We start from the raw sequence: 27,488 nt of genomic DNA, 5'->3' as shown, positions 1-27,488 counted from the left end.
AATTCTTAACATTAACTTGTTGCTTAAGATAGCCATCTCCAAAACCTGAAAAAATGAGTCTATCAAATGTATTTACTGTTAATTTCATCTTGCAGGAGGTAAGATTATAAAGTAAGTGAATGGAACCAGAATCACATTAATGATAACCTTTGAAAACCATTAAGTTACCCATAAATAGCAATATACTTTGATTTGTGAAGCCTATGTAGTGATTTAAGTTACACATCTAATGGGGCTGGGGAGAGTAGTTGTGCCAGATTCAGTTGTGCCAGATGACAGCCTGGATTCAAATTCTGGTCCAGTCATTTCCTATCCATGTGATCTTGGGAAAGTTAGTTCACTTCTCCATGCCTCAGTTTCCTTATTGGTAAAATAGGGTTGATAAAGGGCCTACCTAGAGTGTTGGGGGAATTGAATGATTTAATATATGTGCCAAGCACAGAGCAAGTGCCCCATCACTGTTACCTATTATCATTGTAACATAGGAATGTACGTAATATAATAAAGAGTTCATGCATACCACAGAAGTTTACAGTTCTTTTTAAATGTGTGGCTGTTCATGTGTGTTAGTTCTGTGCATGACATAGTCGGTACATCCCCTTCTTTCCTCTAGTGTGTTGTATTAATTTATATTTTCTTCAGTTTATATGTGTATACTCTGGGTCAGAGTGTAAAGTGGATTTCTTGTGAGGGGTTATGGTTAAACAAAGGGGGGGATTGAAAGTCATCATTCTGGAGCATCTGAATTCCTCTGCAGCTGCCTCCTGAAAGCTATGGGAGTGCTGCCTCCATTCTGTTTTGTTGTTTTTTTTTTTCTCCCCTCCCTGCAGGTGAATAACTAGCAGTAAAACTGGCCCCAGGGATGGGGAGTGAAGATAAAGGTCTAAGTAGCTTGGGAGAGCAGGCAATTGCCTCCAGGTGTAGACTGGGCAGGGATGGAGGAGGTGGGTGGAGAGGTAGAACAGGGTGGAGGTGGAGAAGCCCCAGAGCATGCAACAACCTGTGCTCAGACTCTGGGCTGGGCTGTGAGGGGTGGAGAGCTCTGCTGAGATGAGACATGCTGGTCCTTGAAAGGACAGGATGCAGGTTGGGAGAAGGGAGAGAAGAGGTTTCAGTATGCTCACAGCTGCGTGGCACAAGATACAGTTCTGAGGAGCACAGCACTGTTGAAAACTTGGCAGGGAGAAGAGAGAGGGATAGATGGGGCAGGGGGTAAGGCAGTGAAAAAAGTTGGGAGGAAGAGATAAGGAAAGGATGGAGGTGGTTGAGTGAGAATCTCATCTCATGGGACTCCTTATGACTCAAGGTGACAGCTTAGTGCTCTTAGGCCAATTAAGAGCTGAATCGCACGATGAGAACTCAAAGATTGTACCAGACGCAGTGTGTGAGAATAAAGAGCTGTTGCTGCATCAGTGAAATCCGAAATTTGGTTTCTGTAGCTGATGAGGAGTTTTGTCTAATTGTCAAATTCATCATGAATTTAAGAAGCGCAAAGGGTGATGGTGTGGTTTTCAGTGTGATCTACATAGGGATTTTTCTAAGGAGGTAATGGACCACCAAAGGAATGAGCCAGAGGTTATAGATGTACGCTAACACGGGTAAGCCAACTGTAGATAGTCAATAAGGACAGTCTGTGGGGAAAGGGGGTGGGTACATAGTTGTGGGGGGTTTTTAATGGTAATTGATCTCCTACTGGATAATTCATGCACCTAGGTCACAAAAAAGACTAACCTCCCAACTCCCAAGCATTTCTGAGGTTTCTTGGAGGATTTCATCAAAGTGTTCATAAGCAGATCTGGTGATGCCAGGTGTACCACTGCCCTTGCCCAGACAATGCCCACTCTCCCACTGGGAAGAGCTGGATCCCACAACACAGCCATCTGGGGAGAACAAAAGGCAATGTCATTCTCTTTCATTTACAAGGGGTATCAAACTAATGATGCCCTGTATCTTTCAAACATGAGGATTTTTGTATCACTGTCTTCCTAAATCTCAGGCATGGGCAGGCCAGGAGGAATTCTGAGTGACACATACCATACTGTTCTCAGTGGTGTTTCACTCTACCAGAACCAAGGCTTTGCTCCTGGGCCAAACTATCCTTGTTTTTTTCAAGTACATGAAGTCTCTGCTTCCCTCCTCACCCCCTATTGATTATCAGTGTAACCTTTTGTTAATAACTTTCCTTGATTATTTTTAAAAAGTTTCACAGGATAATAACAATAATAAATAATTGTTTTTCTCATTTTAGAGCCTCTAAAGCATTTTTTTTTTCATATAGCACTTTAAGCATTTGGTCATTGCAGTGAATATATAGCTACATAAAATATGTCCTTTGTTTCTGTGGCTCTTCCCAAAAGTCAAGGGCTGCCAACACATGGAAAGCATGAACTGAAGGGCAAGAAAGACTTGCTTTCTCTCATTCACCTGTGTGCCCCTGGGTTCAGTATGTATAAATTAGGCCCTCCTGAAAATGAGTTATAATGAGGGATTGGCAAGCAGCCTAGGAGAGAATGTCACCTGAAAGGAAAGTCTCGTCCAGGAAACAAAATATGATTGTCAGAAGGGAAGGCTCAGTCATGACTACACCATTTTGCCCATCGTATCAATTAGTCTTTTGTCTTCAATGCATGCCTGATTCCATTGGAAAAAGAGGTGCTCATGTAAAACTGAAATTATATTTTTCTTTCTTTCTTTTCACTAAAGCCTACAAACACTGATTACCAGCAGCACTGATACATGGTTCCCAACTGGAAATAAAAGGTCTAATAACCCTTCTTTGTAGTGTTTTGAGGATTCCAGGAGGAGATGGTGGTGTGTGGCCGATGATGATGATAACCCTCATCATGTAAAAGCAGCTCATCTCTGAGCAGTGCAGCCCATTGGAACAAATATCACCAGAATTGAGGAGAGGAAGCAAATGGCCGATGCCATGGAATGTTTGAGGGAAGATGTTCATGAGCATGCAAGAGACATTCTGCGGTTTCTGCTTGGTCTAGACATAGCTGGGATACAGGATAGATTTTGTAGTACATGAGGTCCTCTCACAACAGCTGGGAAAAAAGAACCAACAAAACAAGTACACCAAAAATTGTGTACAGGAATGCTCAGGCCATTTACTCTATTAGATTAGTTGAACAGGGTTTAAATGTGTTCTGTACGTCAACTAAAACCACACGTCCATCTATAAGAAAGAATACATAGTATGACTGAGAAAGATGGCTTTCTATGAAGACAGACATAGGATCCCTGTATGACAGAGCTAGTGATGACATCTGCACCAAAACCCCTTCTAGGCTGTCCTGCTCTTCTACCCTGAGAAAAATGAGTCAAGAGTGACAACTAGGGATTTTAATCTTTAGTAGAGTGCCCAGTGTGCTGCCTATATGCATGCTTAAGTGAGGCTGCATTTCTCTAAAATAGTGAAGGGAAGATTCCTAGCTAGGAGAATACTCTTGTTCATTTACTATCTAAAGTCTTCAGATCTGCAAGAAACAGATTCATAATGATAGAGAACAGACTGGTGGTTACCAGAGAGGAAGTGAGCCGGGGGAGGGTGAAATAGGTGATGGGGAGTAAGGAGTGTACTTGTCCTGATGAGCACTGGGTGATGTGTGGAGCTGTTGAATCACTATATTGTCCACCTGAAACTAATATAACACTGTATGTTAACTATACTGGAATTAAAAGAAAATCTTAAAGTCTTCAGATCTGATTGAAACCTTCCTTTCAGCTCTCATCACTTCCAGCTTCCAGTGTGTATTCCACTGAAGTACTTATCCTTTCTCCAAATGCTAGGCCCTTTTGCTCATGCTATTTTGCTCAAATGGCTTTATCTTCCCTTACCCCCTGTCTCCTCAGCCTGAAATATTCTTTCTTATTCTTTAAAATGCATCTCAAATGGTTTCTCTTTGCAGACTTTCCTGACTTCCTAGGAAGAGCTAGTGTTCCAATACCCATTTCTGTGTATAACACATTCTGTTATGTAATTACCTGTTAATCTGTTTGTTTCCATGTTAACTCATAAACGCAAGGTCTGTATTCTATTCACATAGAATGGTGACTAGCAGAGAGATAGGCTAATAAAGCTCATGAATATTCAATGACTTATTGACCAATTGAAATAAGAAATATAATAATTTGAAGATCTGTATTCTTTAAATCCTGCCTGGTTTTTGTTGTTGTTGTGTGTTTGTTTGTTTGTTTTTCTAACATTTCATTTTGGGACTAAGATGATTTGACAGAAAAATCTGATTAAGCATTTTTATTTCAAATGGTGATTTTTTTTTTTAAAGAAGAAGGAGATTTCTTCTCTGCTTTGTAATTCCAAACCTTTGAGGAACAGTCTATTGAAAATAGATTCTTGGCTAAATGCATAAATATAAATTATATATATATTTTCTGAAATGATGTATTTATCTCTTTAGGGAGTAGGGCATGAGTCTTTTCAGCTAACATTTTGCTTTGTCTTATCAAATGCATCTACAAAAGGATTGTAAGTAAATGGTTTAGGGAATTAGAATAATGAAGAGTTTTATTTTTTTCTTTCCAGACGTCTTCTAGAAGATCTGCTCGTTCTGTATTTGTTGCACATGTTCAGATGGGGCTTCCCATCTTCCTGGTTCAGTGTGGGGCTACATGGGAAGTGCTTGCTTGAAAATGACGCTAGCAGCAGGACAGAGCAGAAAAAAGGTGGGGGGGGGGTGATAAGAAGGGGATAAAGGGAAGGGAAGGGAAAGGAAAAGAAAAGAGAAGAAAGGGGTTAACAGAGCACTGGTGGTGTCACTGGAGTCCCTGGATCCAAGACGAATCAGCTCCTATATTTTTTAGCATTTTATGAGCCAATAAAATTGGCTTAAGTAATTTGAGTTGCATTTGAACTAATTTGAGTTGTAGCAGAACCAAAGTTTTTGTACCTATTTAGGTTTAGGAGTTCAAGATGGAGATTAGAGTCAGGAATCGTATAGTCTGAAGACTGACAATCCTTATATGAGGAGATGGAAATTTTCCTTGGGATCAGAGAGCAAGAAAAAATAACAATAATAGTTTTCTCTTACTACTTGTGTCTTTCCCAGACAAATTTCCCTTAAAAATTTTCAACTAAGGGGCGCCTGGGTGGCGCAGTCGGTTAAGCGTCCGACTTCAGCCAGGTCATGATCTCGCGGTCCGTAAGTTCGAGCCCCGCGTCGGGCTCTGGGCTGATGGCTCAGAGCCTGGAGCCTGTTTCTGATTCTGTGTCTCCCTCTCTCTCCGTCCCTCCCCCGTTCATGCTCTGTCTCTCTCTGTCCCAAAAATAAATAAACGTTGAAAAAAAAATTTTTTGAAAAAAAAAAAATTTTCAACTAAGCCTGTACTTGCTGCCACACACATATACATACACTGACATGTATGTACACAGATACATGGAATGGAAGAAATTATGACAATAGGAAACCGAAGTAAAGAACTCTCTAAATTTTTGTTCATTTATTTAAAAGCAGTCAATTTAAAAAACATAAATTTATAAAATTGTAAAATATATGAATGAGTATAGCATTCCAAGTGAGGGATATTCTTCGCAGCTTAAAAAGCATGTTTTAGGAAGTTAACGGAAGTAGAACCATAAAGTCTTGCAAATATAAAGGAACTTTGATGTCATTCAATAGGTGCTATTCTTTTATCCTCACTATGAGGTGGACCCAGACAATCGAAGTGACTGGCCCATTTTCTCCCCCAAATTTGAGATTGTGCCAAGCTTATTCATTATACAACAGAGCCCTTCAAAAGGAAATTACCTCCATGGGCTGATGTGTGGCTAGACACTTAGCTTATTTAAAAAAATGCTTAAATAAATACACTAATAACAAATTAATAATGAGGCGTTTTTCAGGTAAACCAGCTCTGTGTGTAAGCCCCTAATCTTTGAAGCTGATGTCATAAAGATCAACAATTTATCAACATAGCCTCTGATAACACTCTCAAGGAGTGAACACCAGATTGGAATTGCTTTGTGAAATTGTTGTTGGGCATCACCAACATGTTAGATAGGGCATGTAGAAACTGAAGTACTATCTAAGCACTTGACATAAGTTGTTTCAGTTCCTTATGAAACATGTCTTAATCAAACTTCCAATCACTCTGTTCTGTTGAATCAGAGAGGTTAAAATTGCAGGGTTTAAGCTCCATGAGAACAGGACTTGTGTTCTTTTCGAACTATCTGTACCCAGCATCCAAATGAGAATCAGCATAAAATGGATACTCATTAGATACCTGCTGAATGAGTGAAATGAGACAGATGGTATTCAAATAAAATGCCAACTGACTACAAAGCCCATGTTGATTCCAGGATGACCTAGTGACTCCCAGGCTCTGGTGTGAACAGAGCTAACTGATCATCAAAGGAGTTGTGCTTTAGCTCCTATCTCTGAAAAGATCGTTTGTAAAATCTTTTTTTATTTTTTTAAATTTTTTTTCAGTGTTTATTTTTGGGAGAGAAAGACACAGAGTGCAAGTGGGGGAGGGGCAAAGAGAGAGGGAGACACAGAATCTGAAGCAGGCTCCAGGCTCTGAGCTGTCAGCACAGAGACCAATGTGGGGCTCAAACTCACCAACAGTGAGATCAGACCTGAGCTGAAGTCAGATGCTTAACCGACTGAGCCACACAGCCTCCCCGATCATTTGTAAAATCTTAACAGAAAGACTAATATGTACCTTAAGCCAGGTAAACAGAACTTTGTCAAATTTCCCCTGCTAAGGCACCTAGCTCTACAATACGTCAAAACACCAAAACAAAACAAGAAACAAACCTTGCCACAAACTCTACCCATCTGTTCACCAAATAAAAAACCCACTTTTTAAAAAACTTTGATAGACAATGATGTTAATGTGGCTTCAATGTAAAAGTCATGCTAGATTCAGGGATGCATTTTGTTAGCTCATGTTAGCTCTAAAGTTTGGTCACATTCAGTTCTTTAACACTGGATTATACTTACTTTCAAATAGCATATAAGACCCTTGTAAATCTTCTAGAGTAATCCAGCCATTGCTGGGTACAAGCAAAGACCAAAGGAAAGAGTCACCTGTCCTCTTACAATCATAGAAACCAGTAGATAATTACTTAAGGTTTTATAGTCTATGAAAACAGACGATTTCATAGCTTAGCAGAAAGAGTCTAGAGGGAGGTGAGGGAGATGATATACCACTGAGCAGATAATCTGCTGCCCACATCATATGGTCATCAGAGGTCAAGCATATTAGTCATTGAATAAAAGCTCGGGTTTATTGTGTCTTCGTCTAGGATAAATTTGTTCCTAATTTCTGGAATAACATCAGAAATCACTTGGCAAGCCCATGACAAATTTACAAGAATGTTTGGAGAATTTCAATGTGAATATTCTTCTACTCTCAAATGATACAGACTTTATTGCAGTGTTGAGTTCCACTGGCTGCATAACATGGACAAATAGTCTAAGAATATTGAGAAAATCCAGAATAGAATTATAAAAATTATTGATGTCGGAAAGTAGGCTTGATAGAATAAAATGTTCGTATTCATTCTAGGTAGCTAAAGCTTGGAAAGGGTAGTCATTTTTACGTCTATTCAGTCAACAAACATTTATTATTTAAAAATGGTTGAATTTTTTCATCATCTTCGGTTTCTCATAGTTTTTAATATTCTCTCTCGAGTTTATATGCTTTTACCTTTCGCTCCCTCTGCCTGCCTACTTCTCATCTTCAAAGAGTCACCTGGGGCTGAGTTCTGGAATCCTTTCTGACTCTCTAAACAGACAGTAAATACTCTTTCTACAGGCTCCTAGAGTGCTCTGGACTTTTTTTTTTTTTAATATTACAAATTTCTGTTTAACTTCTGTTTTATATATAATTTATTGTCAAGTTAGCTAACATATAAAGTATCAGTGTGCTCTTGGCTTTGGGAGTAGATGCCTATGATTAATTGCTTCCATACAATACCCAGTGCTTATCCCAACAAGTGACCTCCTCAATGCCCATCTTCCATTTTCCCCTCCCCCGCTCATCAACCCTCAGTTTGTTCCCTGTATTTAAGAGTCTCTTATGGTTGGACTCCCTCTCAGTTTGTAACTATATGTATTTTTTCCTTCCCTTCCCCCTTGGTCTTCTGTTAAGTTTCTCAAATCCCACATGTGAGTGAGAACATATGATATCTTCTTTCTCTGACCGATTTCGCTTAGCATAATACCCTCCCATTCCATCCATGTCGTTGTAAATGGCAAGATTTCATTCTTTTTCATTGCTGAGTAGTATTCCAGAACTTCTAACAGAGCATTTATCCCTCTTAGGTTTTAGGCTTTAGTTTTCCCTAAAAAAGAAAACAATACAAAACAACAATGAAACAACAAAGCTCTTTAAATTCCTTGAGTTCTCACACAGTGCTCAGAACACAGTATGCATTCATAAATGCTGTGTAAATGAGTAAAGCAGTGAAATAAATGATTTTTAATCCTTTCAGAAAAAAAACATGGTCAAAGAATAAGGAAGATAATATGGGAAAGTGATGCTGGGAATCCACAGAGGTTCATGGAAATCTCTTTCAGATCCCCCAAAAGTAATCCTGGGAAATCCACTTGAAATTTTCTCCATTTATTATTGAACATTTTTAGCTTTGACTGAGTTTTTTTTTAATGTTTATTTTTGAGGAGGTGGGGAGGGATAAAGAGAGAGAGGAATAGAGGATCTGAAGTGGGCTCTGTGCTGACGGCAGAAAGCCCGATGTGGGACTTGAACTCACAAACTGAGATCATGACCTGAGCCGAAGTTGGATGCTTATCTTACTGAGCCACCCAGGTGCCCGTTTTTCTTTTTTTTTTTAAATAAGGATTTAAAAGTACATGAAATTAAAAGCTCCAAACATTTCCAAAACATTATCTTCTCAAAGTCTAAACTAAATGCGAAACTTTAAACTACAAAAGGAAACAGCTTGGATGAGAGGTTACTTTCTGAGACAAATGAAATCCAATTCATTCAGGACTAATGGGTACATGGATTAACTTGACATTATCCGTGGCCAGCAAGGTCATCTCTTGGAGACATTCAGTTCTCTAAAGATAAAAGCAAATGGGAATGTGCTAAGTTACTGAGGGGCAACTCAGCTCCCTAATAGGCACTGGCCACCTCCCAGCCTTCCCTAGTGTTGCTGCCTCAGCAAAGAATGCCTCATCCTCATCCTCTGCCCATCACTTTAGTACCTGGCTTCCACCTTTAGGCACAGAGGCTGCCTCCTTCCATTAACTTTTTGGATATATCTTAAAATCAGAAGAACACATCTAAAATACCTCTATGGCTGATTTCATTCTGACCTGAATTGCAGTTGACTGTTTACACATTTCCCCATACGTACTCATCCTTCTCTTACACACACACACACTCTCTCTCTCTCAAATATGCGTCATCTTTCCCTAGAAGAAAAAGATGGGGACTTACTTGTCTTTCACAGAGTCTTTCATATTGTAACTTAATATGTCTTCATAGGAAGAAGTAAATAATGGAGAGTAAATGAACGGGAAGTGCTTAGTTAATGCTTGTGGATAGTTTTCCTAAATAAAGGAAAGAAAGCAAGTAAGCGTGAAAGGAAGAAAAAAAAGAAGGAAGGCAGGCAGAGATATTTGGGCACAAAGTGTATGATGTACTGAAAAATGCAATTAGAAGGCACCATTTATATACCCTTGAATTTGGAGTAGTAGGATAGAATATTTTTGTGTCTCTCTTTTAATAAAGAATATGCTGTAAAAGGACATTAAATAAGGGAAGAAAAAACGTGGTGAAGGAAAATGGAGAGATGTAATCTGCTGTTTTTAAAATGTTCCCTGAGATTCATTCATGCCAGAGTGTGGATTCTGCAACCTTGCACATGCAAGCCTGCACTTATTGTATGTTGAAAAATAAAACAGAAGCCTACCTAGTTTGATTGAGGTCTTGGCGTAGCCTAAAGAAAGTTAAAGAGACCCAGTTTTCTTAGATAGCTAACATTATAAAATGGAGGAATTCTCAGAAAATAAGGAGTCGGACCAATTTTATATTTTTCCAAACCAGAGACCAGTTGGTAAATGCCACCGCAACATTTATGTTGCAGAATTATGCATCTCCTCCAAGCTCTGAAAGAATACAATCACATATTTATCTGATGTTTATATGTTTATCTTAAGTCAGAATTAATATGAAAAGAAATCGTTTATTTTCTGGGTCAAAAGCAAATTCTAATGACCTTGTGGAAGAGAGAACTGTTTTAAAATTTCTGTTTGGGGCGCCTGGGTGGCTCGGTCTGCTAAGCGTCCGACTGGCTCAGGTCATCTCACGGTTTGTGAGTTTGAGCCCCGAGTCGGGCTCTGTGCTGACAGCTGGGAGCCTGGAGCCTGCTTCGGATTCTTTGTCTCCCTCTCTCTCTGCCCCTCCCCCGCTCATGCTCTGTCTCTCTCTGTCTCAAAAATAAATAAACATTAAAAAAATAAAAAAAAATTGTTTGTATGCCTACATCCACACACATTATTGATTTTCTTCAGCTCTTCTTGGAGGGGCATTCATTAAAAATCCTGCATCTAAAATCCTACTCTCATAAACTATATCTCAAAAACCTACCCAGTCTGTCATCACCGCCATTTTCAAGAAGTGTTTATCAGCCCTCAAGTGGAATGTTTTGACAGCCATCACTCTGGAGGCCACTCCCGAGTTGAGAGGATTGTGATTCATCACCTTGGAAAGAGGGAGGCGGTGCTACTTCTGGAGGTGGGTTTGGAGAGGAACCTGAGGTTCTAAAACCTCACCAACATGTCCTCATTATTCTGTGAAAACTTCTTTGTCCTCCTCTAATATATCAACTCAGCTCATAGGGATCTTTTTCTTTTCTTCTTTGTGGGCACTCAATCTGTGTTGGTTTCCTAAAGCAAAGCGATCCCTGACATAGGAAGCTTGGGCCTCCCTGGAGGGTTTGGATACATTTCCCAGGTCAAACCAGACAAGTACTGATTCTGGACTTCTGATATGAGAAGGGCAAGAAATTATGTAAGAAGTTCTGTGTCATAATACAGTCAGGATTTGTTTTTTAACTGACTAATATTTACCTTCTGAAAAAAATGAACTCAAAAACATTTTCATTTAGAACAGCATCAAAGAGGCTGATATCAAAAGAAAATGTTATTTTGGAAAGGTTAGAGATGAAAGACACAAAACACGGGCTGAGAAAAGTATTCCAGTTTTTTGTAAGAAAACTGTTTCATCCAGGAAGGAAACATGTTCTTTGGGATTTAAAAAACTTAGTAATAAAGATTATAAATTTCAGAATGTGATTTCTAAAAAAAAAAAAAAAAAAAAAGCAACAACATATCTGGTATTCTTCTATATAAAAACTACTTTGTAGACAATCTACACACAGATCTTCATTAAACACACACTCACACACACACACACACATCACGCTAAAACTGCTTATTCAGTGACGCTGCTCACCAAAGGAATTATTCTTTGACTCTGTTTTTAGTTGGGCGTGGAAAGGTAATTTTCCCCCTTGGCAGGAAGCTTGAAGGGGAGCCAAAGTGAACACCCATGTGAACACAAAACAATTAGGAAAGACTCATTCTGAATCAGTTGGTTCCCATGAACAAGCTGGGATTTATTAATCTGCCCTGATTAAAATTAATTAAAACATAGACTTGGGAGTGGGTAAACAAGTGAACAGGGAAAAAGACAGTCAGGGGCAACTAAATATTTAAATATTCTGAGATCATAAGAATGAACATTAATAAGAAATATAATTAGTACCATCATTACTTTTTTATTAGTCATTATTTTTAAAGAATGAGAAAAGTATTAGTGTTAGAATTTCTATCTCACAAATTTGGTTTTATGAAAGCATAGATAGATATAATTCTTAAAAATTAGATATTCTCAATACTTAGAATTCATAATTCTTTTTAAATAAAAAGATTTGTTTCAGTTTTCGATAGGACTATACAAAGTCAAGTTACTAACCACGTGAGGTAGTTTTCTTTGAGAAATGAAAAATAGCACTTATTTGAAAATAGAACTTTCTTTTCCAAATTTTACAGAGTTAAAGATTTTTTATGGAAGCAGTAAAGTATGTATTAACTTTCTTGTATACAATATTTGCTTAAGAGTGGAGGCCAACATAATTGTTATAAATAGTTGCCTAACATGTGCATGGGACATTTGCTTTCAAAGTTATGAGGAAGAGGTCAAGTTGGACCCATCAAGTGTGTTGGTACAAGTACAAATAGCTTTGGAGGAAAAAAAAGGCACCACCCAAACATCATTATTTAATTCACAAGTGCAATTAGTTGCAAACATTTTCAGGCATAATTTTGTCAGGTCTTAGTGTATTATTCTGGCTAATAACAGCAGAGGTCAATGCTGAAAAGTTGATCCTATTATACCTTAATTCTGAGAGTTGACTTGCTTTGATCATGAAAATATGTTGTGTGCATATGGATCGAAAATAAAATCTCATGGGATTTTTGTCTTCTTGAGAAGACTTACTGGCTCAAATTTATTTTCAGAATTTCGTGTCCTTCCACTTTCTACAAAACAGAGTCATAGTTAGACTTCCAGAGTGGCTTTAGAGTGCTCTAAAATAATCTGTCCTGGAAAAAACAGTGCTTCATGTTCAAAGTTGGGCAGATAAAGGAAAAGTTACATTTAACAGTTTTGATTAGAGACTAGTGAGACCATTGGAAATCGTTACTGACTCAAGATAAAGAGGCCCTGCTCCAGTATCCAGCAAATAACACGTCACTGAAGTAATCGGTTTTGTTTTTCTCACCTGAAAAATATGGAGGTAGCCACAAGCAACATCCACTTATTTAACGGAATATTTTGTTTATAGTGATCACAATTGAGAAGAATTTTGAACTTGGAAGATATGGTGCAAAGACAATTTTAAGTTGTCATAACATTCTGTAATTTAACACATGAGAGTTTTGCTTCAATATTTAGGAAGAATCTCCCTAATTCTATAATCTGGAGAGTTTTTCTCTTCAATTTTGCTGAAAGTATCAAGTAGTTTACCTTTTATTGGAAAGAAATTATAACATCAGGTACTATTTTTAATTAAAATGCTATTTTAGTTGAGCTGATCATTTTTATCCATTATCTTATATTTCTATGTATTCTTATACATCATAACCATATTGTATACATTGTTTACATCATAATATTATCAGTGAATATGACTTTGTATTTTTGAAGGTACTACCATAGTCTATCTTGTCTTATCAGAATTCTCTAACCTGTTTCATTAAACCGATATATTTTGGGTTTTTGACCTTTTTTCCCCTTTAATTTTGTTATTGTTATTATAAGAGTTCCATTACATCTCCATGAATTTCTCTTTGCTGTTTCAAATGCTTTCCTTAGGATAATCCATATTTAGCTTTCTCTTTCCCTGACCTGTACTATACTTTACAGAAGCCATTATTAAACTAAAAGGTAGTATTTTATTGTTTCCCCCAAGTCTGACCTCAATTAATATATTAGCTTCTTTTAAAAAAAATTTTTTTAATGTTTATTTATTTTTGAGAGAGAGAGAGAGACAGAGCATGAATGGGGGAGGGGTAGAGAGAGAGGGAGACACAGAATCCGAAGCAGGGTCCAGGCTCTGAGATCTTTTTGACCCAGAAAATAAACGAGGCTTGAACTCATGAACCATGGGATCACCCCCTGAGCCGAAGTCAGACACTTAAAGTACTGAGCCACCCAGAAGTCCCCTAAAGTAATATTATAGATCAATGATTTCTTAATCATTTTAAAGAAAATAATTTTTAAAACTATTATGTGAAGATAACACTATTGAAAGGGATTTAAAATTTGGCCTAGTTTATATGCAGTTAAAATTAATGATCCATTAACAAAACCACTCCCAGAATTTTGAAAGAAGTTCCTTCAGTGAAAGATCCCAACATTATGGTAGAAAATAAATTGCATGACGTGATAAATTTTAAATCTTAGGCTGAGTTGCTATACATTCATTACGCTGACCCAAAAGTACTGCTCTCCTGAATGTGCTCTTCCATTCATTTATGTGTTTGTCACTTTATCATCCATTGGCCACTTAAACAGGACTACAGGATGTATACAGTAACTGGCTACCCTAAATTTTTGCATTCATTCAACATTGTTAGTTTACAGACCCTTTTCTAGGCTATTGGGTTACAGTAACATAACACATTTCCTTTCTCCGAGGAATTTAGAATCTGTGTTTTTCTTGCTACAGAAAGTTCCATTTCTTCTCATGTTTTTCCCTTAAAAATACTACCTAATCTTAAAAACCCAGGTCATTTGATGCCATTTTGCTGAAGTTCCCAACACTCACAGTCAGAATTTATCCCTCCCACTTGTATCTGTCAGATAACTTTGTTGTTAGCCCTATTTTTAAGCACATATCCTATTCTGTCTTTTGTTATAGGATGGTGTAATGGTTTGAAGAATACTCTGGAGTCAGACTTCCTGGGTTTGGTCCCATTTCTATATCACTGCTATCTCAGGAAGTTTGTTCACATCTTTGTGCCTCAGTTTCCTCGTCTATAACAGTGCTAGGACCTACTCCAATGTTTGTTGTAAGGATGAAATGAGATATGTGTGAAGTACATGCACTAAAAGAATATTAACTATTACTATCTATCTTTCTCTTTAGTTTGTGAATTGCTGGAAAAAGTACTCTATTTTATTAGTTTTTGCCTTGCTGATAATTATCACAGTGAATATCAGGTGGTAATAATGAGTAACATTTTAATCTGGAACAAGTTTTTTAATCGGTCATTTTTCAGCTTTGAAAATCACCAAAGCATTTTGGATAAATCTCTAAAAAAGCAAATAATTAGACTGATTAAAAGTAAAACAATTAGGCAGAAAAATGAAATTGCTTGAAAAAATATATATCCTTGAAACCTCAAGCTTAGAAGGTTTATGGGGGGTGGGAGGGAGGGGAGGGTGGGTGATGGGTATTGAGGAGGGCACCTTTTGGGATGACAATAAATTTCATATATTGAAAAAAAAATAAGTGTTAAAAAAATAAAAAATAAATAAAGAGGAGGAAATAATCAAAAAAAAAAAAAGAAAAAAGAAACCTCAAGTTTATTCAGTGCGATTGAATTGAAGAATTGACCCCTCAACTTTTTCAGATCCTTGGCTGATGGGTAAATTTGGCTTGCTTGGTAGATTTCTAAAGAAATCTGTATCTTTCTTTTTTTTAAATTTTTTAAAAGTTTTATTTTATTTTATTTGAGAGAGACAGAGACAGGCTGAATGGGGGAAGGGCAGAGAGAGTATTCCAAGCAGGCTCCATGTCACCAGTGTGGAGCCTGACGCGGGACTCGAACTCACGAAATTGTGAGATCATGACCTGAGCCGAAACCAAGAGTCGGATGCTCAACTGACTAAGCCACCCAGACGCCCCAGAAATCTATTTATTTTCAATTACCAAACAGATGGTATATACCAAGGTGGGTTATAAGACCCATTACAACTAGAATTAGCAAGATCTTGTCCCAGTCTCCTCAACTGGCATTAGAGTGCAGCTCTAAACTCCATGGTCACCCATCAGAAAGGATAAAATAAAAAGACAGAAAATACTGAGGGTTGTCAAAAATATAGAGCAATTGGAATTTTCACATGTTGTGGTTGGAATATGAATTGGTAGAAACACTTTGGAAATTGGTGCTGTCCACTAAAACAAATGAATGTGTACCTACCCTATGGTTTAGTGATTCCACCTGCTTGATATATGCCTGTCATAAATGAATGAATATATGCACTGCAAGACATATGGGAATGTTTGTCGAAGAAGTGCTATACATAATAGGCCTAAGCTAGAAATGGCTCAAATGTCCAACAATAGAATGGGTAATATATTACAGTGTATTCATATAAATTAAGTACTATACTGCAGTGAGGATAACTGATCAATAACACTCCCAAATACATGAATGAATCATACAAACATAGTATTGGGTGGAAGTAGCCTGATACAGAATAGAACATACAGCATTATTTCATTTATTTAAAGTAAAAAGACAGAGGTGCCTGGGTGGCTCAACCTGTTAAGTGTCCGACTTGGGCTCTGGTCATGATCTCACATTCCCAAGTCTGAGCCCCGCGTCGGGCTCTGTTCTGACAGCTCAGAGCCTGGAACCTGTTTCAGATTCTGTGTCTCCCTCTGTCTCTCTGCCCCTCCCCTTCTCATGCTCTCTCTTTCTTTCTCTCACACACAAAAATAAACATTAAAAATTTTTTGAAACAATAAAAATGAAGTAAAAAGACAAAACTTAAAAACAAAAAGCAGACAAAAAACCATGCTGTTAGAATTCAAGCTAGTAGTTTCATTTGAAGTAAGTGATGAAGGGCCTTCATGTTCTAGATCAGAGAGAGCTAGTGACACGGATATAGCCACCTGATAAAAATTCATTGAGCCATATGCGCATGATAGGTGTACTTTTCACAGGTATCATAGCTACACCATATTTATAGTATATGTTAATTTAAAAAGTAATTGAACTTTCCCTATGAATCTGAACAGAGCTTCTTATAAATTTGCTTTTATAAAGAACTTTTGGGTCCTGCCTAAGGGAAACAGGGAAGCAAAACACACTGCAAAGTCCATCTCATAAAGCCAAGACTCCACTTTTGTGTGTCCAAAGGCATCTACATTACTCTTCTCTGTCTAGAAGGATAACCCTAATACTGCTTTTCTAGAGTTTCAAGGGAAAAACAAACAAAAAAAGCACACAAAAATACCCACGCCCTTCCCTTATCTTCTGACTCAGCCACAGGAAAACCTGGCAATAAGCTCCGATGTTTACCCACCCTATCTAAAAACATAGGGGCCTTTATGTAAATGGAATTCCTCTGGCACCACAGCTACACCTGAAGAAGTCAAGCATCCTGGCTCCATAAATAATAATTAACACTATTATTCATCAATCACAGAAACTAAGAGTTTATATTATATTTTTGGGTTCTAATTTCCTTGTACTGAAAGTCCATAGAGGAAAGTCAATTTCTAATGGGAAATTGGAAACTAGATGGGGGTATGGGTGCCGCATCTTTGGTGTGATTAGCCTGTTCTACCCACGGGCAAAGGAGGAGGGAAGTACTTTTGTAGAGTGACTCTGTCCTGCCTCTTCTTTTCCTTGTTCACTTTGGCAAAGAACTGCATATATACTTTTATCCTGCAGGAGGGATCAGGAGACAAGTGTGTCCCAAATGCAGAGTACCTAAAATTTCTAGGTAGCTAATGTGGAATAATAACACACATTCCTTCCTACTAACTTTGTTTTTTAATTGTATGACTTCAGTTGAGTGCCAGAAATGAGCTTGATGCTGTCCACAGTTCACTTACTATCACATTCCATGAGATTAGGAAGAGTTTAAAATACAATTCGTGTCATCTATGCTTTCAGTGATAATTAAATTATGTATTGGCTGCCCTTTTATGCAAGTGTGAAATCAGCTTGTTGGCTAGAACCAGTGTTTTAACTCTACTTGGTTTGTGGCAAGACTGACTCCTCACAAAACAGTTACTGAACTTCTTTTGTCCTTCCCAAATGTCCAAATCTTCTCTACCTGACACATGATGTGACCAGCTCTTTTTTTATTCATGGCCAAATCTTACTGCTTCTTCCTCTATGTTACTTTCCAAATTTATTTTCTCTTTTACTACTTTGATCAATGCAATTTTTTTTCTGGCCTCTACATCATTTCTCTTTCTCTCTGTTATTGCCAAACCTTATAATCCTGACTATTATTATTTTTCTTGCCTCTGTCCGCTAAAGGCCTTCCAAGGCCGTTGTGAATTGCGTATATGAACACTTCTATTGTTTCTTAATATTTCAACTTTTGTTTTCTTCCTATTTCTTTCAAGTTCCCCATGATACAATCATGCCATTTTCTCTTCTATATACCTCTTTCTATCTTCTATTACATCACTCATGCTTAAGTGATCCAATTTCAGTTAAAATGGCTTTCCCATTCTTGTTCGTAAATTTTCGTTTTCAAGCCTATTTAGCAAAGTGTGCAATAAAGGAGCCCAGTTTTTCTCTCTATATTTCTTCATCTATATGTATAATGTACTTGCTGGGTGTTATAGTCTATAATACTAGCGAGGAATTTAGACCAAATCTTCCAAGAATTTTTAACTTGCTAGTCTTAAATACACAAAAAAATCAGATTTATAGGATGAATATGTTGGAAATTTTTGGCTTTCAATTTATAAGTAGACTGCATAGACCCTTCTTTGTCTCCATTTTCTATTTGTCCTGTACTCAATAACATCCAGATAAATCATCACTCCATCCATGGCCCGTCAGCACCCAGGGTCTTGCTATTGTTGCTTCTGTGACTTTAAGTCCAGTTCTGGTGCTTTTCCTCAACCTTTGGGAAATACCTCAGGAAAATCCCTAATATCCATATGCTCAAAGACTCTGAAAATGAGGAGGGAAGGAACAAAGATGAAGAAAGAAAAAAAAAAATGGAAGAAAGAACAATGATATGCAGGAGAATAAAGGAAAGAAACAAGATGAAGGAAGGTGTGAAAATGCAACAGGGGCAGAGCGGGAAACTCTGGTTGGGGAAGGTCTAAAGAAGGAAACTTGCTGAGGTTGTATGGGACTGCCAGGAACTTTCTCTTTGCTGAATCATGTAGTTCCATATGGGTCAACTGGCTTGCAAATTACGATTTGCAAAGAAACACCACATCTTTGTACCTGTGACACACAAGGCTTCACTAGTTTGCTAAAATAACATTTGATTATATGGTAATCTAATTTAGGAAACATGGTAAACGGGCATTAAATTTTAGATAGCTGGTGACTGACAAACACTGTAGGATTTGAACATTTATCCACATGTTTAGATATGGAATAACAAGTGACTGGAAATCAACCAATAAATTTTTAGGAATGGAGAAACACATCTCATTTTGAAGGAAAAATACCTATATCCAGAGAAACTCTGTTGATGAATGATATGGCAAAAGATTAATAGCTTTCAGTACTGAGAAAATGCTTGTTCCCTCTTTTTCTTTCTTTTTTTTAAATTTATTTTGAAAAAGACAGAGATAGCACAAGTAGGGGAGGGGCAGAGAGAGAGAGAGTGAGAGGGAATCCCAAGTAGGCTCCATGCTGTCAGCATGGAGCCTGGTGCAGGGCTCAAACCGTGCTATCAGGACCTGAGCCGAATTGGAGTCAGACACTTAAATGACTGAGCCACCCGGGGTCCTCTTCAGTATTGCATGAGTGTGGAAGAATTTAGGTGCACCTGACTGGGGTAAATGGAAAGATCCGGATATTATGTGATTCTTATTGATGAACTGTATCTTTCAGTTTTTCCTACAGGCTAACCTTCCCCTTGAGGGGACTTTGATCTTTGATGGGGTATTTAATCAGGGATGGCATGATTGGTCATGATAATGAACTATCTCTTCCTAGAAGAGTCTCTAATCACAAAGTTTGGTCAGGAAACTGGCATTTTAATAATAACGATAACAGCCATAACCATCTGTGTAGAGAAAACATTATAGCTTCAAAAGTATGTCATCAAATAATATTTTATTGGCAGGCAAAAAAACTTTATGGGTTTTCATTTAAAACTCAATCGAATTGAACAAGTACCTTAAAACCCAGTGTTTAAATTAGAATTTCCCTCCTGATGTGTGCAGCCATGCTTAGTTTCAAGAATCATTGTCATAATATTTGTCATGATTATTTGCTTCTATTTCAAGAAATGCAAAAAAAGAATTGGAATTAAAAATGCTTTTTTTCTGATAAGAAAATGACCCAAAGTTGGAAATTGGACTTTTGAAATGTATCTGTCTCCCTGTCACTCTGCTGACATTTATTAGTAAAAACAATAATATAATGAATCAAGAAACAGAAATCTTCATAGATATAAAAAGCCTTCACAAAGATTTTTGTATTGAGTATAAAATGTATTTGAAAGCATAGGCTACACTTTAGGTAGGAATCCCTTAGAGATCACATCATTGTGATGATGATAGTTACATTGTTTTCATAATGAATAATGGTTTGTAACATTCTTAGCCATCTTCACCACGGAATTTAGTAATACTTCATGAGTGAGTACAGCTGACTACAAAGGTTGAGAAGAGATTTGCTTAGGATGCTGCCACCTTCAGGAAACTTTACCTTATGATAATTTTTATCTGTTGTTTTGGAGAATCCATTTCTGTTTGGAGAGCATTAAAATTCCCTGTACTCAAATTATGATTTTCTTTTACCCAATAACAGAGAGTTGAATGGCACTGTTGATATTTTTAAAATTCTATTTTGGAAAGCATTTAAAATGGGTTGTGTTATTCCATTAAGAAAAAGAACATCATTTTTATTAATGGAGATATGATGTGAATTTTATATTTAAAATATTATCTCTGACTTAGCAAAATACATACATCACTACAAGTGGTTGGATAAATAACTAAATATTATTCCTTTTTAAGAGGTATTAAATGATAAAGCAATTCACTTACAACTTCTTAGGCCTTTTAATTATGTGACTAATAATACAGTCATTCTTCATTAATTCTATAAGACATACTAAAGGAACTTACGCTTCTGTTTAAAAAAATCATCTTTCACACCATATTGGGTTGAAGTATTGCTAATTATTTTGAAGTTTGCCCAAGGTCATAGCTCATTATAAGTGTAAATCTACCTAAAACTAAGGATTTGTAGAATTTTTCAATTGACAATAAATTCCTCAAATTTCCTCAATTCTTATCATGTCCTGAAGAATAAAATCACAGATGAATAATAATTAAAAAGCATTTCTTTAAACATATTTCTGTGTGCAACAACATTTATATTTATGTTTCTGTGGAAGTAACATTCCAAAACATACATGCCAATGTAAAAGGTATTAGCTTATTAGACTTTTTTTTTAAGTTTCTTTACTTGCTTTTGAGAGAGAGAGAGCATGAGCAGGAGAGGGGCAGAGAGAGAGGGAGAGAGAATCCTAAGCAGGCCCCACTCTGTCAGCATGGAGCCCGATGAGGGGCTTGAACCTATGAATCGTGAGATCATGACCTAAGATGAAACCAAGAGTCAGAGGCTCAACCGACTGAACCACCCAGGCACCTCGTGTTTATTAGATTGTTTTTTAAACAAAAAGAATAAACATTTACTGTACTCACTGAAATTACACAATAATTACATAGAGTTAGTCATTGTTTTCCACTCCGCCTCTAAACCCCTACCTCTCTTTTAAGTATCTTTCTGTATAATAGTACCTACAGAAACATAATACACACAGCTACACACATGTACACCCGTGCACACACACATTATGTACGCATGCATGTATACATTTAAAAAAATTTTTTTAATGTTTATTTTTGAGACAGAGAGAGACAGAGCATGAATGGGGGAGGGTCAGAGAGAGGGAGACACAGAATCTGAAACAGGATCCAGGCTCTGAGCTGTCAGCACAGAGCCCGACATGGGGCTCAAACTCACAGACTGTGAGATCATGACCTGAGCGGAAGTCGGATGCTTAACCAACTGAGCCACCCAGGTGCCCTGCATGTTTACATTTTTTTAAATTAATTAATTTATTTATTTATTATTGTGAATTATTTTTAATTTTGTTGTAGACAATCATATTGTGGTTATGTTGAAAAACCCATCATTTATTGAAAGCGCATAATGAAGTAATAATAAATGAAAATATGCTAACATAGGCTAAAGTTGTAAGGTACAGTAGTAAGAATATGTTGGGTGTAGAGTTTGAAGCTGGGCTCACATCCTGGCCCCACCACTTTTTAACTGCGAGAACTTGAGTGAGTTTCTTGTGCTCTCTTAAATTCAGTTTCCACCAAATACTACCTGCCTTGAGGATTAATGAAATACTGTTTATGATAGTGCTTAACCCATAGATGATATTTGACACAACTTTTCTTTTTTTAATATAAAGGGTTATCCCATTATAGATGGATTTGTGTTTAACCAAAGACAATATCTTTATCTAGTGGCTCATGTTAGATTTTCAAGCATTCACTATAGGTTAATGACTAAGCTATTCTTTATAGCACAGGAGCCCAGGTCACCTATAAGGGACAGAAATCAAGGAGAAACTTTAAGAAACGGGCAGCCCCACATTGGGCATATTAGTGATGTGGTCACATAGTGGTCTGATGAAACGATTTTCTATATGTAAAATGCTTAGAGCAGGGCCTGACTCATGGTAATATTGTCTAAGTATTTACTATTATTATTATTATTAATGACTAAGCAGAAGGTAAGCCGATTTCAACTTCTGCATATCTCTCCTTTTTCTGTTTCTCTGAACTTCCTCTCAAGTACTGAGGTGACAATCTATAAATTGATATATTTTTCCTAGGCTCAGAAAGGATGACTCAATCTCTTAATTCACAGATTCTGCTCTTGTCTTAGACTTGAGCCATTTTGAGTTTCCATTTTGACTGCATTATCACTAATGGGTCTTTGGCTGTCATAGTTAACAACTGCCTTGACCCATAATGATGAGGGAATCAATGGTCCCATGGGGTACTCCCTTCGGCCTCATCCTGCTGCTCCAAGGGAAGTCTGGTCCTCATTGCAGTCAGTGGTAATCAGGGATAGAGACACGAGTCCTTTGCTAATACACCAAGAAGTTCTCAGAGAAGAGCCTGGACTAACTAGCACCCTAGGCAGTCTGCCAGTTCGTAGCCTTTTTGCTAGAGAGGAAATTTCTGTGTGTTTCAAATTCTTCCCCTGACCATGGGCTGCATGGTATAAGTCTCTATGTAACATGTAACATGTGAGTTGCCCTGTAAGTGGCCACTCTGGGCTTGAAGATGCTGAGAACAATGAATCTGGACTTCTGCAGGAGGATTTCGTAACGTTGGTAAAATACAGCATCCTAAAACAGACCTATGATTCGGGGGCCACATCAGTCTCAGAATATTTCATTGTCTTCACCTCAACCTGAAATTGCAGAACTTCAGCTCCCTAGAACCCATTACTGTCTCAGTTATTCCCAGGTTCCCTCAGTCTCACAATCCCAGCTTTCTTCGCAGAGTGGTGGCCAGCATTAGCCTCCTCTCTCTCTGGGTTCTCACCGTCATGTCTGCTGCCAGGCCTATGATGCTGGCCCAGAGGGAGCGGTTCCAATGCTACTACAAAGCCTCCTGAAGGCCACTCCCCTCCTTTCCCTAACTATGATGCTGCCCAATCTTCTGATGTCATGTTGCTTTAAATGAGCAGATTGGGTGATGGGTGGTGCTGGCTGGTTTGGAGAAATGCATTCAGGTAAGATGACTGGGTAGCTGGATGGCAGGTTCAAGGAGCCACCGGACCAGATTTGCCGGTGTTGATTGGTGAGGCCAGCTCAGGACTTGGGTTTCAGGAAAGGAGGTCAATGGAGCCTGTCAAAGAACTTTGAAAACGCATGAGAACATTTTAATCTGACCCAAATGGCAAGGAGGAGCCCTCTGCTGAGAGAAGCCAGCACAAGCAATAACTCTGCTGGGGTTCAAGTTACCTGGCTGCTGAGTGGGGTTTTCTGCCCAGCACCCATTTTCTAGGAAAGGCTTAATCTCCCCATGCGGCAACTTACATACCCATCCAATCAGCACCACATACACCTATCCATTTCATAGTCAAAATTACACTACCCAAATTCAAATCCCAGCTCTTCCACTTAAACAATATGCCTCTCGACTTATTATTTAACATCTCTAAGTCTCAATTTCATTATCTGTCATTTTTTTTTTTGAAAGACCATAATTATACCTGCTCTGTAGTGTTCTGCATGTATACATTTTTTTTTTAATTTTTTTTTTCAACGTTTATTTATTTTTGGGACAGAGAGAGACAGAGCATGAACGGGGGAGGGGTAGAGAGAGAGGGAGACACAGAATCGGAAACAGGCTCCAGGCTCTGAGCCATCAGCCCAGAGCCCGACGCGGGGCTCGAACTCCCGGACCGCGAGATCGTGACCTGGCTGAAGTCGGACGCTTAACCGACTGCGCCACCCAGGCGCCCCTGCATGTATACATTTTTAAAGAAAATTTAGTTTCTACCTCACACTGCTCTTACATGGTTGGAGTATTTAATTGCAATTAAGATACTTAAGAAATTTTCTTATATATAACAATTTATCCTTGCACTTAGGGGATGATCAGAAAAGAAGTAGAGAATATTGGCTTACATATAGGAAAAAGCAAAGGGGTGTCAGGGCATGGATGTGAGCTCTTGGTTTGAATCTTGGTTTCTTAACTTATTGTGTAACCTTGGGGAAGTTACCTAAACTCTAAACCTTGATTTCTCATCTATAAAATGGGGAAAATATTACCTGCTTCACTTTTTGTGGAGTTTAATGAGATAAGGAATGTGAAGTCTTTAGCACAGTGTCTAGAATATGGAAATCTCAAAATAAACATGTTTGCAATCATCTTTTACTTTCATTCACTTAGGTGTAGATGAGCAAATTGTCTGGTAACCTTGTTTGGTACAACGGTCTCCAACCAGCCTTTAAACTTTACTTAATTGATTACATCTATTTAAAGCCTGCCCTTCTTTTATTTGGCCAGCTATTCTTTGTAAGCGTTAATGCTTTCTAAAGACATAGAACATGTGCGTACGTGCACGCACATACACTCACAGAGTATGCAGAGGTAGCTCAGGTTTTGTTAAGGCAATTTAAATGTTTTCATTTATTTATTTTTTAAAAATTCAAAAAAGTTTTTTATTTATTTAAACAATCTCCACACCCAACATGGGGCTCGAACTCATGACCCTGAGATTAAGAGTCTCGCGCTCTTCTGACTGAGCCAGCCCAGCATCCCTAAATGTTTTCATATATAACAGAAGCACAAAGTCCCATTTCCAGTTGGTTGTACTTTACAAGATACTTTGCAACAAGATTTTTAAAAACTGTATTCCTAGAGAAATAAGGATTTATACAAATAAGAAGTTCCCTAAGGGAAGGACAAATGATGAGCACAAAAGCTAATGCTTTTCTCATATGTATTGCCTAGTAGTTTCTTTTCTTTTCTTTTCTTTTCTTTTCTTTTCTTTTCTTTTCTTTTCTTTTCTTTTCTTTTCTTTTCTTTTTTTTTAATCTTGATTGCTTGCTAGGTTTTAGGGATATTTTAGGTCTTTTTTTCACTTCATTGATTATGTTTGTTTTGGAGTTATGTTTGTGTGTGTCTTTGGACCTGTATTTGCTCAAGAATACTTCCATTCCAGCAACAATTTCTTAATCAATCACCTGTAAAGTTATTCAAAAGGCATAGTAAGACACAGTGATTTTTAGGGAATGCCTGGCTGGCTCATTGGTGGAGCATGTGACTCTTGATCTTGGGGGTTGTGAATTCTCCCCCCACATTGGGCAAAGAGATTACTTAGTAAAATAAAATACTGGTTTAAAAAAAACCACACAACCATTTTCATATAGTGGCTTTGCAGCCCTTAAACTTGCTCAATTTTTTAGTAGTTATAAGCATTTTTACCTCATGCCTCAAGATTTTTACATACAGAATTATACCATCTTTAAAGAAAGTACGTTTTTACTTCCCTTTTTCCAAACGTTAGGCTGTATGTTTCTCTCAAAAGTGTTATATTGATCAAAACAAGCCAGATACCAAAGAATATAGACTTTATAATTTTATTTGCATCAAATTCATGCTAAGAGTATGCAAAACTAATTTTGGTGATAGAAGTCAGAAAAGCAATTAGTTCTGGGGTAAAAGAGGGCTTCTTATTGGAAAGAGACATGGAGAAATTTTCTAGAAGGATAAATATGTTCTATATCTTGATGTGGGTATGGGTTACAGTGGTATATACATATGTCAAAACTCACTGATCTATATACAACTAAGCTTTGTACATTCTTCTCTGTGTAAATTCTACCTCAGAATAAAAAGACTTTCATTTTTCATTTCATTTCATTTTATTTTTGGTATGGGGAGATAATGTAATTAATGACTAAAGATTTACATTACAGGCCTCCACATAGTTGCATTTGGCTCAGAACTCTACCCTTGACAGACCAGGAGCAACAGCCCTAAATCTAAACATGAAACTTTTGTAGGCCACTACAGTCAAAGGTTTACATTAAGATTTTAGATAATTAAAAACCCAATAACCAGCTGAAAAGAGAAAATGATCACCTCCATTGGGATAACAGGAGTTGAGCTCTTTTCATTTTAAATCTTGCCCAGTATCAAGGTGCTAATGAGAATAAAAGATTCAATTAATACTTTTAAAATTTAGGACTTATTATATACAGATATAAATTGATACATATATCTGTATATAATAAGTCCTAAATTTTAAAAGTATTAATTGAATCTTTTATTCTCATATATATATATATGATTCTATCTTTTTGGTAACTTGAGTTAATAGGAGATTACTTACTTTAAAACTGTAAGGTGATATGCAGGCAAATGCTATATCCATTTGTAGGTAATTCAAATAGGCTGGAGACAGTCTGTAATTACATGTGTTTGTAAATATAAAACATCTATACACAGCTAAATAAAATCTGTATTCAGCACAGCTCAATATACAAATTCTTTCCTCAGAGAAGGAAAGCATATTAAATGAGTGAAATGAGTCTGAGTTGCTTTAGTTGAACATTAAGTTGAGGGCAGGAGACAAGCCGCTGATAAGAGAAAAATGTGGATCTGGTTCTCAGAGTGAGAAATGTTAAGGAGGTGCAGTTTGCTTTGTAAATACCAACTGTGGTGAGACACAGAAAAACAGATGGCTCAAACACAATGCCAGTCACCATTTACTTCAAACAACCTTCTACTTCTATTTAATTTATATGCAAATTTCCAAAAGTACTAGCTTTAAGAAGAGTTGTATAGACAAGTATATTCAGTCGTTTAAAGTGTGAGAAAAGGTTTTAAAATTTTTGTAAAAACATTTGTTAGATACACTGATATAAATTCGAATTAAGAAGAAGTCACACTCTTCTGTCCTTAGTACACACTGCACTACAAGGGAGTGTAACCTCTGGTCCTCCTTGCTTTGGGCACATACAGCCATCTGTTTATGTCATATACATCTGACTGGTTTTCAAAAAGGTCAGGAGATAGAGCACTGATTTGTGCTTTCAGTGAGGTATAACATGAATAATAATTTAAGAAAAAATAAGAACAAGCTTTGATAGAAAAGAGTCATACTACAGTTAAAAAAGAAAGTAAATAGGTCAAGACAGTACCAGAAAATATCAGAGAACTCTGCAATTACCAAGGACTTTATTACCTTTCTAATTGAATAGTTATTTATTTCTTTATGGCTCTTAAATTTAAGATGGTAACCTAAAAATTGTTTGGAGTGTTCTATAGTTTTGTGCCTATGGTACTGGAATTTTTGGAATTCAAATTCCCTGAAGACTAGTGATAGACTTATTATTATAGAAAGGTTTCCCTTGTAAATTCCTTAATTACATTTTACCTGTGAAACACCCATTTTTAGTAATATATTTTCAGCATTTAAAGCATA

The 27,488-nt window shown here is 37.3% G+C and overlaps 1 long non-coding RNA gene across 1 annotated transcript; it reads right to left on the bottom strand.

The window, feature by feature from the left end:
- Nucleotides 1-7,841: 7,841 nt before the first annotated feature.
- Nucleotides 7,842-26,607, bottom strand: LOC147575569 (uncharacterized). Its single transcript, XR_015242520.1, has 3 exons — nt 26,394-26,607; nt 9,436-9,548; nt 7,842-8,314 (listed from the first exon to the last, which is right to left on the bottom strand). It is a non-coding gene; the product is annotated as an uncharacterized LOC147575569 (long non-coding RNA).
- Between the last annotated feature and the right edge of the window lie 881 nt (nt 26,608-27,488).

Source organism: Puma concolor, chromosome D3 (assembly GCF_028749965.1).
Source record: "Puma concolor isolate L17-30 chromosome D3, mPumCon1.1.hap2, whole genome shotgun sequence".
Classification (NCBI taxonomy): Eukaryota; Metazoa; Chordata; class Mammalia; order Carnivora; family Felidae; genus Puma; species Puma concolor.
Note: the sequence above shows the minus strand (reverse complement) of the source record. Positions and strands in the feature narration are given on the sequence as shown.